A 16414-nucleotide genomic window follows, 5' to 3' on the forward strand; every position below is an offset into this window, starting at 1 on the left:
GAAATGACAGAGAAGTATGAAGCTGCATTACAGCTGCCTGTAGCTCTCCAGCAGAGGCTCCACGCTAAAATCACCTCTCATGAAGAAATAGTGAGGAAAAAGAAGCAACGCCATTAAAGCTCTCAGGGCAGAGCTAGAAACTAGAGCTAGTGCAGAAGATGGAAGCTCTTCAGGAAGAGGATTCCATGAAGAGGAGCTGCAGAAGGTGCACCAACCAGGAGAAGTTTGCAGTTTGCAGAAGGTGAAGAAGGAACGAGGAAGAGGTAACAGGATGACCTCGTGGATGCTTTCAATGTGGAGCAAGAAATATTAGTGCAAAGGATGAGTATCTTGCAGAAGAATATCCGCATGAAGGACATTTAACCTCAACGGAAAGTTGAGGAGTACAATGTTCCAGGGCTTTGCAAGCTAGGGGATACCTTCCCTGCTTTACCTCCTGCGACCCAGGAGGAGGTTCCAGTCTCTGAGATCTAACCCTCTAGATCAGTGGTCCCCGACCTTTTTATCAGCTTCCTCGTAACATTGCGACAACAACATAACATGAATATAATTGCCACATTGCCACATATTATGCAGAGCGGCTTGATCTGTGGGAATCACCTGTTACAATAAATCCATATTTCAAGTGGAACTCCTGGTATAGTCTGTTAAAATCTTTCTTTTTCTTTGAAGTTGTAGGCTCTTCTTCTGTCTCTACTAGACCCTTCACTTTTCCCCTTCGAAAAGAAACTTTCCGTCTGACATCTGTTTTGCACTCATTTTGCTAGCTTTTGAGTAACATTTTTGGCGCTCAAGTGACCGAGATGTAACCAAGAGATTACGGTCATTTTTCAAAATAAAAGATTTTTCAAAATAAATATTTTTCAGACTCAGATAAATCCAATGGAAATAATTGATTATTTCTTGTGCGGCCCAGGGGTTGGGGATCACTGCTCTAGATGACTTCTGCGACTGGAGAAGCCCAGGAAAGGTAAGAAGAAGAAAAATCCAAGTGTAATGTCTGAGTTTCCATTGGTCTCCCTCGTGTTCCTGCATGGGTTTCTGACATATTGTCCACATTCCGTGTAATCAAAGGATAACCCAAGAAATGGTAAAAGTTGTTCTGTCATATAAATTCAAGGAGACTGAAACAGAACACTTCCCTTCAAGAAACTACTTAGACTTTAAAGCAATCAAAGTAGCACAACACCCACATAACAATCTGAAAAACAGAACTGTTGAGATACTACCTACCAAGCTCCTTCAAAAATACGGCAAATCAAATATCCGCATAATGAAGCCTCACCCTTAAGGTAACAGATGGGGTCCAGTCGTTGTTGGAGAAGTCTTTCATATGAGGAGACCTTTAGGACTCCCCCCCCCCCACCCCCACCCCCCCGACCTCCATTAGCCTCTTCAACCAGAGTGTTAAATGTTAAATCATTATGATGATTAAAAACATCATCATGTCAGGTTGAGAATACTACAATTACAATAGATAACAAAATGTATCCATTTCTATATATCTATATATTGTATGTATGTATGTTTTCACAGATGGATAGACACATATAATCCAAGCTTCTTTTTTTTGGCAGTAATGTGAAATATATGATTTTCTTTTATAGGTTTTTAATTAAAAGGTTGTTATGTGGGAGCTAAGGAGCCATCATGGACATGAAGATGGATGATAGCTAGATAGATAGATAGATAGCTAGATAGCTAGATAGATAGATAGATAGATAGACAGACAGACAGACAGACAGACAGACAGACAGACAGACAGACAGATAGACAGATAGATAGATAGATAGATAGATAGATAGATAGATAGATAGATAGATAGATAGATAGATAGATAGATAGATAGATAGATAGATAGATAGATATGTAAAGTAAATGAAAAGTAATCATGATTTCCAACATAAGTAAAATGTAGTCAAATATCTGTAATGAAATTGTCAACCCTTATTTTCAAGGTTGTTTTTTGTCCGCATCATGACTTTTGAGAGATTTTGCAATTTAATATTTCCAATTAAGTCAAAGAAAGGGTCCGATGAATGGTACTAGTATGATGGAAAGTTTGAAGATTTTGTTAATAAAGCGGGGAAAAGAAATTAATACTATCACATATGACACACAAGCATCCTAATGTCATACTAATTAATTATGAGACAATATCAATGAAAATTACCAGTTTGTAATCATACAGAATTTTCCTCACTGTTTGGTTAAAGTGAAACAAGGCTTGACTTAAGCGCTGATCACCGCATTGAAAATTGTATTTACTGGTCTCTGCGCCTTTATTTTCCCAGAACAGTAATGTCGGCAGGCAAATCAGCTCCCTAGCCACTTAATAACAAAAACACAAACAATGATCAAGAGAAGTCCGAACGCAGCCAGTACCAACAATCTGGTGATGGTTGGATGCAGGAACAATTACATGAAGGTCAAAACTAACTGCTGCCCACTCAAGTGCATGTACTTTGTTGAGACTGAACAGGTTGTGCCAGAGATTTTTTTTTTGCAAAAATTACACGAGGTCTCACAGCTGCAGTGGATATGGTTCAGTTAGATGATTAAGCGGACTATTTTGTTTCATTTTATTTTTTTTTTTATTTTTTTCACTTTTATTCTCATTTTATTTATTTTTTTAAGCAGACTTAACATATGTCCTATTGAATATTAACTTAACTACTGTGTACTAATGGCAGGTACATCTCTGTTGATCTGGGATGAGAGCCAAAGGACTGAGTATTCATCCTTCACTAATGCTCTGGATTACCTGCACAGAATAGATAGTCAAGTGCATTAGACAGTGCACAATATTATCAAAATGGTTCTGTTAAGGTGATTTGCTGCAACAAAAGTCCACTCAACAATACGCTCTTACTTTGTCCCGCCGGTATTTTTTAGTTAAGTTGCTTTATGTGTCATTTTTCTGTCCTAAAATAGATTTTCTAGGCCAGTAAGCATGTCCTGGATATGTTCACTTTTGTGAGTCATCATTCATTCTTGTAAAAAAAAATGGGTAAAATCTTTACTTAAATTTTGCATAAATTCCCTCAGGGTCGCCAGCTCTTCTTTTGGTTTCTCTGCTATAAAAACGCACATTTCTACAATAATGATATGAAAAGAAGAATATCACAATTTTTATCTCAAGAGTGACTCAAACTTAAGAAAGACTTCATGATGTCACTAACACTTGTTTTCGATAAGTGTTGCTGTCATTTTTGTATCTGTTTTGCCAGTATTTTGTACAATTAACCTGAACCGTATGTGAAGAAGTGATTATTGTTGTCCATAGCCCACAATGCTGGCTGTAAACTAAATTAATAATAAATTCATCCTGCCATGTGTGCTCACACTGTACGTACTTCTGTTGGACCTGGGCAACATGTCTGCATCAAGGTGTTAATGGGGTGCTGAAAATACCTAGACTCAAACAACTATGGTGATCTTAAGCCAAGGAACACGCTGCAACACATGTAGAACTAAAAAGACGCATAAGATGCAGAAACTTGTGGGGAAACATGTGGGAGAACCATCTGAGTCTGTCTCCTGGTTTTGATTATAGTTAATATGTATTGAAAATAAACAGAGAGGGTCTGTAACACAGATTTCTATGACCTCCAGGGTCTTTCCGCCTCTGAATACAGGGACGGAGAAAGCTATCATAACTACAACATGCTATTATTAACTAAAATAAGAGCGTTATAGCACATGTTTCAAACAGATCATCCTAACAGACCACCATTTTGTTGATAACTCACTCTTAGAAAATTGCCTGCATGCATATATGTATGCAACTTAAATACTTTCTAAAAGGTACACATTTTTATTATTATTATTTGTTTTTTAGATTTATTATTTTTATTTTTGCTTGGAGTGAAGGAGATGGGAGCCTGCTGAAAATGACCTAATGAATCTATGAAGGCGTTTCATTAACATTGATTCTGTTTTAGTGTCAGGATTGTTTTGCCAGCAGATGAGAACATTGCCAGGCCTTTAAAGGGATCCTTAAAGTGATACAAGCAAAGCCCTTTGCTTTTTTCTTTATTTTGAAGCTATGCTGCCACTTAGTGGCGATATCCCTGACCGAGTCTTCATTTTTCAGATATCAATTGCAGAAATTGAACGCAATTGGTGGTTAGTGGGCCCACAAGATGATTGATGTCTCTTGGTACCAGGGAATCACATATCACCAACTGCCATCTACTCACATATAAATTTCAAAATGACAAATGAAATGAATACATTTTTCTGATGCATAATTTATATGGCACCAAAACTGACATCTACCCACATATATATTTCAAAATGACAAATGAAATGAATAGTTTTCTGATACATAATTTATATGGCTGTAAAAAGACAGACAGCCAGGACAAAATATTTCCCTCTGGTCTTGGAGAGTATATAGTTCTGGCTACTTCCAGACAGAAGTATTGTTGTATCTAGAGACAAATGCACCTCATCAGATATCTGATGAAAAAACAAACTGGCTGAGAGGAAAATACAATCTGCCTTAGCTGAGTATTGACATGCTACTGTAGTTGTTGCCCTGGTCTGCCGAGTAAATAAAACTGCTTTTGCCCCACCTATACGTGTTCTCCATACTGCTTCTTGTCCATTGCCGTTGTGTAAATATGTTATTTTTTGAAAGTGCATTCCTTTCGCTGGATATTGATCAATATAAACTGTTCATTTACAGTTCACATTTTTAATAGCATAATGATTAGTTTGTTTACATGGTGTCAGTGTGCAGCAGAGTGCAGTACCCGCAAGACAATATATAGTCAACAAAAGCGTTAATTTTCCTTTACTTCTTTCTCTTGCATTTTCTAGCACGTTAAAGATGATAAAGCAGCTACCTGAGATGAGGCCCGAACTTGACATTCAGAATAATAAAAAAATCAATTGCACTCAAAGATTAATAAAACAACTGCTGTCTGTCAGCAAGTTAACACTGAAACTATTTCAAAGCCTTTTTTTTTCCACATGCTGTTAAAGTGAGAAACAATGTGTTTGCAATGTTGATGTCAGTCCTGAAAGTCCTTCTGCACAGTCGATCACAGACTGTAGCTATTTGACACAGATTCTTTGATTTAGAAAAACAACATTCATGTCAAGTTGAACTGGCTTAGACAGAGAACAGAGGAATAGGGGCTATATGGGCTTTATATCAAGCAGCCAAGACTTGAAATTATGGTAAATAATCTATAGCGTGTGAGGAGCTTCAGGTAGTTAACTGTACACTGAGAGGATCAGGAATTTCCTCACCATCCAACGTGGTAAACTTGAAAAGTGCATCTCGACAAGCTGTTTAAAAATAACTTACTTTGGCAAAAGCAATCAAATGAGAAATGGGTCAAGACACTTGATGGTTTTCTGACCAAGCAAGTATTGTCATCAACATAACTTCTATGCAGTGACGAGCGGTGAGGTTCATGGCTGGTGAGGCACTGACGTCATCACCGCGCGTCTCTTCTTCATATTTGAACAGTGAATTGTTTGTTTGTTTAGAAGTTTATTAGGACAGTGTACAAATACATTAAGCGCAGAGGCAGAGATGTTTGTACCAGATTATAGCTCATAGCTAATTTCCATCTGTAGTCCATTCTACTGTGTACAATGTAAATTTTTTTTAGTGACTTTGAAAAAAAATAACTAAAAATGGTGAAGCTATGTGGAAAATAACTTTACAGTAATCACTGAATAAATATAAACATTTAATTTGTTTTTCATTTTGCATTTTTTTTTCTTCCCGTGATGACAGGTGAGGCCCGGCCTCCCCTGCCTCTACTGACTGCACATCACTGCTTCTACGTTATGTTTAAGTTTATGCTTCAGAGAAAATGAACTGTTCTCCCTTTATAGGAGCTTGATAAGGGGAGAGTTTCACACCAGGAAATGACCAAAAACTATAAAATGGCTTGCAGCAACAAAAGGCCGAATCTCTCCAGCAAAGTTACCACCGAAGTTACCTCTCATAGAGAAAACTGAGGGAAGACAGCAAGTACATCGCTGGTGCGAATAGGAAATTCTGGCTTAGAAGACAGAGGAGATTTTCACTGATGAGAGTTCTCCACAGAAAGACCCAGAGGAGCTACAGGAGGTGCTCATTATCAGCCAGGAGAAGTTTGCAAATGAACTCCAGGTGGAGAAAAAAGATGAAGAAGAAGGATCTCCTTAAGAAAGATTTGACCTGAAGGATAGTGATGAGACCCCCATTCCCTTAAAAGCACTGATGGAGACAAAAAAAAAATCCCTCTCTCATTTCATCAACACAAGCAGCAAGCCACCACCCGGCGGAGCAAAAAAAAAGGATCCTTTTCTCTCCACGGAGTAGCAGCCTCACAAATTTTATTTGGTTTCAAGTCAAAAATGTAGCTGAAAAAAAAATTTTGGTGAACATATCCACTGATATTACATTACCGCTCATTCTTACATTGTTTTTAATCCCATATTCATCGGCACGGTTTTTATTTGCGACTATTGAGTGGCACCTGGGAGGCGTGTTTCTGCTGTATCCACTGGTAGGCAGTCAAGAATTAGTGAACTCGTCAATTTTCACGAGGAAGTTTGCCATCTGTTTTGGCTTCTGTGTGGATGAAAGGGACATTAGTGAGCCACCAATCACCAGTGTCAGTATTAGGATATTTATGCCAGAGTTTTTATTTTCACCTAAGGTAAATAAATAAAATTTATGTATAGCCTTATTCATTTTGTCTGTAGGTTATTCAACATTGAATGCATCCTCCCTTGAGTAAGAAAAATGTATCTCTATCCCTTTAGAGCGTTTTTATTCGTTTTGTTTTTTTTTTCCCAAGTAGATATTCTTGTTTTTAATTTGCACTGTGGATCCTTTTAAGGTCCTTTTCTGAGTTGTACATTTCAATGAAAGACAGAAATGTTTCCGACAAGAAGGGCTTCCTTTATGGGCTATCAAATGACACCCCTGAGGCACCAAGTCCTTTTCAAGCAGCTGCTCCAGACAACTTCCTTTCAGTGTAATAGGTACTGAGCTAGTGGGCAAAACAACACAGCTGCTGATGTTTAGGGATGTTATCTATAATCTTCTCAAACATTAAACTGATATTTGGATCAAAACCATGAAAGGAAGTAGGAGTAAGTAAGGAAGAACCAGATCATTAATTTCTATTTTCATTAAACGGCAGATTGTATGCACAGTATTCAATCCAGTAAATGGCAAGGATTCCAACATTCTAAAGGTCTGATTACACTTAACAAAAGGATGAAATCAGTAAATGACTAAAATTAACTAAACAACAATGCTTTCTGTGTTTTTATAGCAATATAATCATTTTCAAGACTCGTTTCAAAATCCCTATAGTGTTGGAAGAAAATGAGAACACAGGAATAGTGACAATAATAAATCGTTTAACTCTGTGTGACCCGCTCAACTATCTGACAACTTTGGAACATTGGTGGGTTGCTCAGGTCAACTGGTGAAATTATGTGGCAGTAAAAACCTTTCACTGAACAACCTGGAGGAAAATAAACCACAATCGGGTTAAGTGAATGCTCAACACTTTTAACCCCTATAACACTGAACTTTAAACAGGTAATGAAAGACGACATGAAGGTAGTTGGTGTGAGAGGAGGATACAGAGAATAAGGTTAGAAGGAGAAGGTTGATTCGCTGTGGCGACCCCTGAAGGGAAAAGCTGAAAGGAGAAGAAGAAGAAGAGGAGGTGAATTTACTTTGTGAGCCCATGAAGGGAGTGCGGAAAGTAAAAAAGGAATATTCTCAAGTTGAGCCACAGTGTGGCATACATGCACACATCCTCATCTGAAATTTTATGTTGCAAGTCAAGTCCCTGCAACTGGACTTGACTTGCTTCACTTGAAGACATGTCACCCCTCATCTGAGAAGTTTCTTCAGTTCTAATGGCCTGTGGGAAGTTTCTAGGTTAGGGTTAGGTCTAGGTTACGATGGCTTAGCCAGGACAACAATTGAATTATGCCATTCTACCTCCAGCAATTCAATCAAAATGATCATCGCTCTACCTGTATTGCATTACCACTGAAGAGAGTTCCATTCGTCCATAATCTGAAGCTTATCTTGCACTCGGGGTCGGAGGGGATGCTGGAGGCTATCCCAGCTGTCATCGGGTGAAAGGCGGGGTCGCCAGTCAATCACAGGGCCACATATACTAACAAACAACCATTCACTCACTCACTTGTTCGGAGCAATTTTCCTAATTTTTTCCTATTAACCTGCTGCATGTTTTGGAATGTGGGAGGAAACCAAAGAAACTGGAGGAAACCCACGCAGACACTGGGAGAACATGCATACTCCACACAGAAAAGTCCCTTTGCTGGAATTGAACTAGGAGCACTAACCACTGCGCCGCTGTGCCGCAAGAAGAGAGTTCACATAATGTTAATATGTAAAAACCAATGAGTGTACTACCGTATTTTCTGGACTATAAGCCGCTTCTTTTTTCCTAGGTTTTGAACCATGCTGCGTATACAAAAGTGCGGCTATTCTTTGGATTTTTCTTCCACCGCTAGGGAGCGGAAGTAGAATCCAAAATAAGATAAGACATATAAATCAACGCAAAGAAGAATAGCAGAATAGAAGAATAGCGTTTTGACCAGCAAAGTTGCTGCCACATTAAAAGGCACTGTTCAGAAAGAATCTGTTCAGGCACATACATGTACATTTACAGTACAAAATCGTTAGATATTTGCGGCTTATAGCCTGGTGCAGCTTGTATATTTTTTTTTTACTTTTTTTTTTTTTTAAATAGAGCAGAGGCAGCTTATTTACAGGTGCGCGCTATAGTCCAGAAAATACGGTATATATGATGAATTTGATTACAAGCTAGTCACTAGTCTACTGGCGAATAACACATCTGTTGGTCACAACTGATAATATTCTAGATAATGTGAATTTAAATCAAATAATTTGCAAAAAAAAACTCAATGTGTTATCTGCTTCATACCAGTAGATGGCAGACAAAGCATTAGGGTTAAAGCAAACCGAGATTAAAGTCTTTTCCAGCTCATTATTTGAAAATTGAAGTTAAAGCCTAGAGGAACCTATCAAAAATAATTTGTACATCAAAAAGCAGAGATTTGCCACACATTTGAAATACAGTCACTCCTAATTTGCCAAATTTGCTGCTTGCTGCAGGTAACTGAAAATAATAAGTGTGTCATTTATTTTCCTTGTGTCCTCCCTTGATTGATTATCCTCATGATTTCTTGATAGATTTTTTACATCCTTCTCCTTCTCCTCGCGTATTGCCATTATAGCCAAATAAAATGGAGAAATCCTGCAGCTGTAATCTTGAGGGCGAAGGGCAATTTGCAGTGTTACTATATAAAAAGCTTCAGCCATGCAACTCAAAGCACCTCTGAGCAAAAAAAAAAAGAAAAAAAGATAAGAGGGGATGAAACATGTTCGAACCTTTCTTTCAAGGTTTGAGGTAATGCAGTCTGTGGGGTCCAGATACGACACTTTGCATTGCGAAGGGCCGCGTGACTCGCATCCTCGATACTAAAGTTACAAATAGCATCACAATGGCCTGTGTAGCACAAAACAAATCACAAGATGTCCTGGGTAAAAGACTTATAGACTCTGCCTCTGTGTTAATCTGACCCAGATTCGAGCTATCCTACTTTTTATTTACCTCTCCTGGGTTACAATAGTGCATTTCTAGCTGACAGCCACGCGTGTCCTATGAGAAGAGCCGTCATTATTCTTGTCCATGGGCCTTCAAAAATTGGAAGCCAGAGAAATGACAACAGTGTTGTTTGATGGAACTATAATTTCAACGTGGGCTCATATCCGCCTATTGTTGCATTTTTTTTTCATCGCTTGTGATAATCTTTGGCTGCCCTAATCAACTAAGTACCGCTGGCATGTTTATCACCATGTTTCTACATGATAAAAGTGGAATCTCATGCTAATTACGACAGAACACAGATCAGGAAGTGACTCGGTTAATGGGGGGAAAGGGTCACATATCATTATTACTAATAATTATCCATTATATTTTATGGCTTATTTCTCTGGAGGAGTAAAATCTAGTCATCACACACTTCAGCCCAAAGTGCATTGCTAGACCAGTGTGGAAGATCTGGGGAGATCCAGTAACAGGAGCTGAATATAAAAACTCACATCATTAGATTCTCTGGAAACATGTATTTACTACCCAGGATGCCAATAATACTGATCCAGTATGAGATACTGTATTTGTGTAGTTAGTCAGTAAAATTCATTTTCTCTCTAATTTGTTCTCAGCTGCCCATACTTGCTCTTCACCCTTTCCAAAAAAATAACAAAAAGATCCTGTTTGCTGGAAAGAAAAAAAGTTGCTGGTGAGTCATGGCAGCAACCATTGCATTATGGGATCAGCTGAAGAAAAAGACAAAAAACATCTCTGATAATGGTGGATGCTCTGATCTGTTTGTAGAGGATTAAAAACTTAAGTTGCAGGGAGCTGGCTGAGCCTTACACACTGTTTTTTTTTTTTTCGAGAGATGGTGTTTCAAAAGATAAATACTCTTTCATGTGCTGGGTAAAACAGTGAAACTATTTGAAACAGGGCTAATAATCTTTCATTTCACAAACCATTTTTGATCGAGCTCACTTTCAAGTGGAGTCAAACATTATTATTGAGTCTGACCACATGCCCTACATGTTACAAAGCGCAATGCAGTATGTTTTTTCACCACAGAAGAAAAACAAGCTTTTGGTTGAGTTTATCAAAAAGCAGGGGGTTAGATTTGGCAACGCTCTCTCCCACCGCCCACAAAGTAAAAACGATGCATTTAGAAGTCCCCAGACACTAAGTAGGCAGTGATATCTCTGATTATCTGGTACCAGAAGACTGCATTTCTCCACACTGCATGGATTATAGACTGCAATGATGTTTTTCCTCACAGATTTTTAAAAGTGACAAGAAAAGTTGTGCTGTGCTCCATCAGTTCAATTCAATTGACCCCTTACGTGTATCTATTTATGTATTATTACACCCATTGGCACATCATAGTACTCTGGGGGCCATTAGAAAATCTGTGGAAAACGTATGGATCACCCCCAGCGGCACCCCGAGGACCGTTTAGTGGGCAGCCGATGCGTGTCCACACAGGTATGACCAGGAAATCAAGTTAATATCACTCAGCCTTCCCGGACGCAACATAAATGGTTGCAATTTCCCAACTCTAAATGAAGCAACCAACCTGGTCACATTACTGATGGATAATCTATTATAGCAGATATTTCACCTCTTTTTTCCAGCTTATCTAATTCATATGATAGTCATCTCAATGTCTTTACTTCATCTGTCCACAACAATAAGCTGCCAAAAGCCAAGCCCCTTCTGACTAATCACTTATATTTAGTTAATAGCCACTGCATGTCTACAGAGCTTTGCATTACTTCGAAGCACTATAATAAGAGTGACAACTAATACTGACATCAACCCTATTTAGCTTGTTTAGTCGATGAAAAAAGAAATCTGACCGTTATTGCCATTGACTTATCAAAGGTATATAATACAGTAAATGATCAAATATATCTCAAAATACTGTAGTCAATAGGTTTCAGAAGAATGATACTTTGCTTGCTCCAGCTTTCTCACCGACTGTCACATTGTTGTGGTCAATGGTATGCAGCTAGGTGCTTTTATTGTTAATTGCTGGCTGCCAAAAGGATGTATTCCTGGTCCACTGCTGCTGACATTACACCTTATCAGGACCATTTTTCCTGATCACTGTTTTCCATTTTTCAACAGATAATGTGAATTAGGTTTTGAGACATCATCACTCTGCTTTGGATCATTTCTAGCCAATGCTCCATAGTTACAGACAAGTTTTTGAATCCTATAAAGAGTCAAAAGCCGTTAAATTAATCAGTTCCAGTTAATTTGATTATATTGCCATAAAAGGTTCTTACTGAATTTTTCTGCGGACTTCAGCGGCCACATTCAACATTTGTTGCAAAAATAAATGCATGAATAAAAATAAAAAGAATCACCTTCTTCTTTGGCTGGAATCAATGGATGTTTGACTCAGTAAAGCTGAAACACTGCAGCCTTCATGTCAGACACTGACACGGGGGACATCCTGCAGTGTCAACTCTTATTTGTCCACACTATGGCAGAAATAAATGAAATAAATGAAAAAAAAACAAACAAGTAAAAAAATAGGAAAGCCAAGTTTCATGGATTTTACATACAAAGACTATGTATGACTATTTATAGCTTCCTAAATGTCAAATGTCTTATCCGTCACTCAAATACAACCCAACACAGTAAGTGGAACAATTGTCCTGGACATTTAAAATGGAATTAACTTGATAAAACTTGACTCTACCAGCTCCTCTTATATTTCAAAGAATTATTTACATGTGGTGAGTTTTGACTCCTGAAACTCTTAGTTTTGGGCTTGTTGTTTTGATCATTACACCTGTACCTGTCATCTCCCCGGCGAGTCATGAGCCTGCTGTCTTTATTGCTGATAATGAATGTTTCTTATTTTCCAGCCTTCTCTTCAGAAAGAGATGTTAATTTCTAAGACAGTGTGTAATTAAATTTAAAAACTTGAAACAAATATACACAAAAACAGGTGTAGCAGAGGTTTCAAATGAAGCCAGGGGACGATTTGGTGACCAAGTGCAATCATCGGCGGCGACGCACATTATGTACACGTAAACGTACAGTATGTCAGACAAAGAGAGCAATTTCAGTTGTTCTTCTTTTTTTCTGCCTTTTATTCAAACATAGCTGAATCTTACTCAGCAGCCCACGCCTCGACAGCTCAGGAGCCGTGACTCAACCATGTTTACAGTCCCACTCTAACTGCCGCAAAACCTTTCTGTCCTCCTTGAGGCAGCAGCAACAGCCAGAGACTGAGGATGTGAGAGTGTATTTGAAAGAGACAGTACACAACATTATTAGACTTTTTTAGATCTGTTTAGCACTGTTTCAGTGCTGGCTCTAAATTATTAAATTTAGTCACTGACTTAATGATTTTTAAAGGGATCGTGTATGGTATGTGACAAATTTCATTATTTGACAAGCTGCATTAATGTTTCCGCTTTTTTGAAAGCTGCTGAGTTGTCAAAGTGAAGCCAGCAAGATAACTAACTCCAACCAAGTTTGAGTACTGTAATATGTGAAAAAATACAACTTCTCACAACAAGGTTTTATTTTCAGTTTCTCCAGTCTGGTGTTGTTTAAGTTGCACAGCTTTGTTCAGCTACAGAGCTGCTTTCTCAGTTGCTTTCTGTAAAAGAACATTTCTGTGCACATTTTGGCAATCTGGAATTCAACCCTGTTTTGGGCAGAGTAGATTTGGTATGTCAAGATTCAGAAAGAAAATTGCAGACAGTAAGTCTCCAGCAGGAAAAGTTTAATACCGCTATCACTTTCGTCCACCTAGCTTTATTATTTCATTGAACCATGAAGAGGAGACACTGCAAACCAGCATTCTCCCACTGATTCTGCACAGCTCTTATCCTAGCGACTCAAATAGCGATGGTGTAACAAGCTTGACAAATTCCAAATGAGGACAATAGAGAACAGACAACAATTAAAGAATTTGCATTTAAATATATGAAAATCATGTTAAATTATAACATAATTATTTTTAAATCCAAAATATGTCCGTAGAGGACCTTTTACTCCAGTATAAATAGCGCTATCTATGCCAGAACCATTTCCTTTTTTTTCATACTGACACACGCTCACACATACAGTATGTTATTGCAGATCATATCAAAGAGGTTTTGTTAATATTGAGAACTTTTATCAAATCTTAATGAGAGAAAAAGTGACAGCAACAGCATCAGCTCCAGCTTGTAAAACAGACTGATCTTTAGGAGAAAATAAGGAAACACTGTGGATCTGAAATCAAGAACCATGTGGACTGCCATTATCACTGTAACCTGCCTATGCATGAACACAAGACTGGTGACATAGCAACGGCTGCTCAGGTTGCTAAGGCAGCGGCGGAGGTGAGTCAAGAGAACTCCTCTTTGAATCATCATGTTAATATAACCCAAACAGGCACAGTAATTTGTTGACTTCTATTATTAGGACACAATGCTTCTCAGCTGATTCTGGGTGAATCTTTACTCACTGCTTGAACACGAATATTTGGGATCTCACAAGTACGGCTCACAGACTGCTTCTTAAAATCAGATCGTAAGTAGCCCGTTCAAATCTTAGTTTAAACCTTTAAAGATGTTTCACCTTTGGTCTAAGACGCTTCTTCAGTTCGGTATCAGGACGTGGTTCGGAGCTGAGGAATACTCTCAGTTGAGGGGTGAAATGGCTTCAAGGAGAGAAACTAGGTCCGATTGACACAATAAGATTTGATGACGATCAACCGTGACCTCAGAGTCTTTCAAGACACGTTATCAATAGGCTCAGGGTTTTTTTTTCCCGTGGCAAACCAGAGACATTTCAAGAAGATAATCTTTGATTTACAGTGAGATTCCATCTAGCTCTATCACAGTTTAACTGGTCATTTCTCAAGGCCTCCAGCTTGTGTTTAATATGACACTTCTGCGTGACAGACTGCCTCAATAGGAAGAGCAGCTGGTCACTGAGGCAAACATCCGGTCATTACCATTTCGTGAAAAGAGACGGAAACCATTCTAATTCTCTTTTTACTCAACAGAAGCATGGGGTCCATGGGCTGGGTTTGAAGTAACGCTTTCATGTCAACTTCATCTTTTATGAATCAGGTGACTTTTATGCTGGTGACAGAGCTTCACAGAGACGGAATAAATAAATAAACAAATGAATATCACATTTTCTTCTTTCCTTATTCACTCCATGCAGCCATAAAAAAGTACACAGGACACGTGGAATCAGCAAGTCAAAATAGTTTATCATAGAACAGGTTTTATTGTAGAGGCACTACCTCACATTTAGTTTAGGCACTGAACTACTGCACTGCTCGGAAAACCAAAGCCTGCCTGCCACACTGACATTTTAACAAACCTTCATCAAACTGTCATCAAGTCAAGTGTTTTGGTTTTTTTTTAAGTGAGGGGCAATTTCATTGTTTAAAGATTGTAGTGTATCCTTGTTTTTGTTCTTTGCCTGAGTACACTCCACTTGATTCAAAAAGGATAAAGAGAAAGGAAGCAATCAAGGCAGAATGAAATTTCTTGAGGTGTTTTATGAGATTGATGAAAAATACAAGCCTTGTTCAATATTTCCGTAAACAAGCACTGTCAGAAATTGTCAGCGCGAATGGGAAGAAACTAAGCTGAAGTGTCTGAACTCAATAGTGCCTTTTTGTTGCCTTTGTCCGGATTCTTTATCTACCCAGTGAGATGTGTCTAGATCCAAACAGCAGCAGTTACCACTGTTGGTAGGCTAAGCATGAGGGTTTGAATTCAGGGAATATATAGACTTTTTGGCTATCCATGAAGTAACATTTGGTATGACTTAACTCAAAATGTTCCAAAATACTGTAAATCTATGGATTTCTTGATTATTTTTTTTAAAATTGAACTCGGAAATGTCATCAGGTATAGAACAAATTCAGCATTCAAGCTGTCTGGAATGAGAAAAGTAAACAAAAGCTACAAATAATTCTTGTTCTTTCAGCTAGACAATGTAATGTTTTCTTCATAAAAAGAAAAAAAAGGATTAATAAATAAAAATGGGTAGAAGACAGGAATGAAAACACTTCAAAATTGACAAGTTTGACAAGAGTCTCAGACACTGGAATGCACTGATCTTAATACATTTGGGGTTTGTCTTTAGCATCCAATGTGAATAATAACTAGTGAATTTCTATATCAGAGAAGGTAATTTGCAAAACAAGAGTTAAAAACTATTCTTAAATTGCATAGACAATGACATTTATAAATACAAAAATATCAATATAATCAATACATATTTTTAGAATATTTATTTAATATTACTCAATATTCCTTGCATTGATTGTTTACTATTTTTTAAGTTTTTATTTGTTTTTGCAAATTAACTCTTCATTTATATTTTCTTGCAATATCAACAAAATTGACCGTGTACCGCGCTGTGACAGGGATGACCTGATCCAGCCTATGAAAACATTCAGTATTTTTTTATTCTATTTGATTTTTTTTCCAATAATTTTATTGGAAATATTTATTTCAACTCTGTCAGTTGTGGCTCTTGGCTTTTTCAGTGTGAACATCAGGCTTTGGTGAAGGGAGGCAGCCTTCCATTTGTTAATTACATGATCTTCTGACTTGAATTCAACACTGCCCCGGACTTCCTAACCAACCATCCCATCTTTAGTTTAAGAACGCAAGGCCTTTTCACATGATAATAATACAGTGACAACAAACAACAATTACCATCATTACGAGCATTGCTTCTTCCAAGTAGGTTTGGTTTGTCACCGTCTTGTCCATTAGAATGATTTATGCAAAAACAACTTGCTCATGGGG

Source organism: Fistularia commersonii, chromosome 14, assembly GCF_037954325.1.
Source record: "Fistularia commersonii isolate RoL2024-O1a breed Wild chromosome 14, RoL_Fcom_v1.0, whole genome shotgun sequence".
Taxonomy (NCBI): domain Eukaryota; kingdom Metazoa; phylum Chordata; class Actinopteri; order Syngnathiformes; family Fistulariidae; genus Fistularia; species Fistularia commersonii.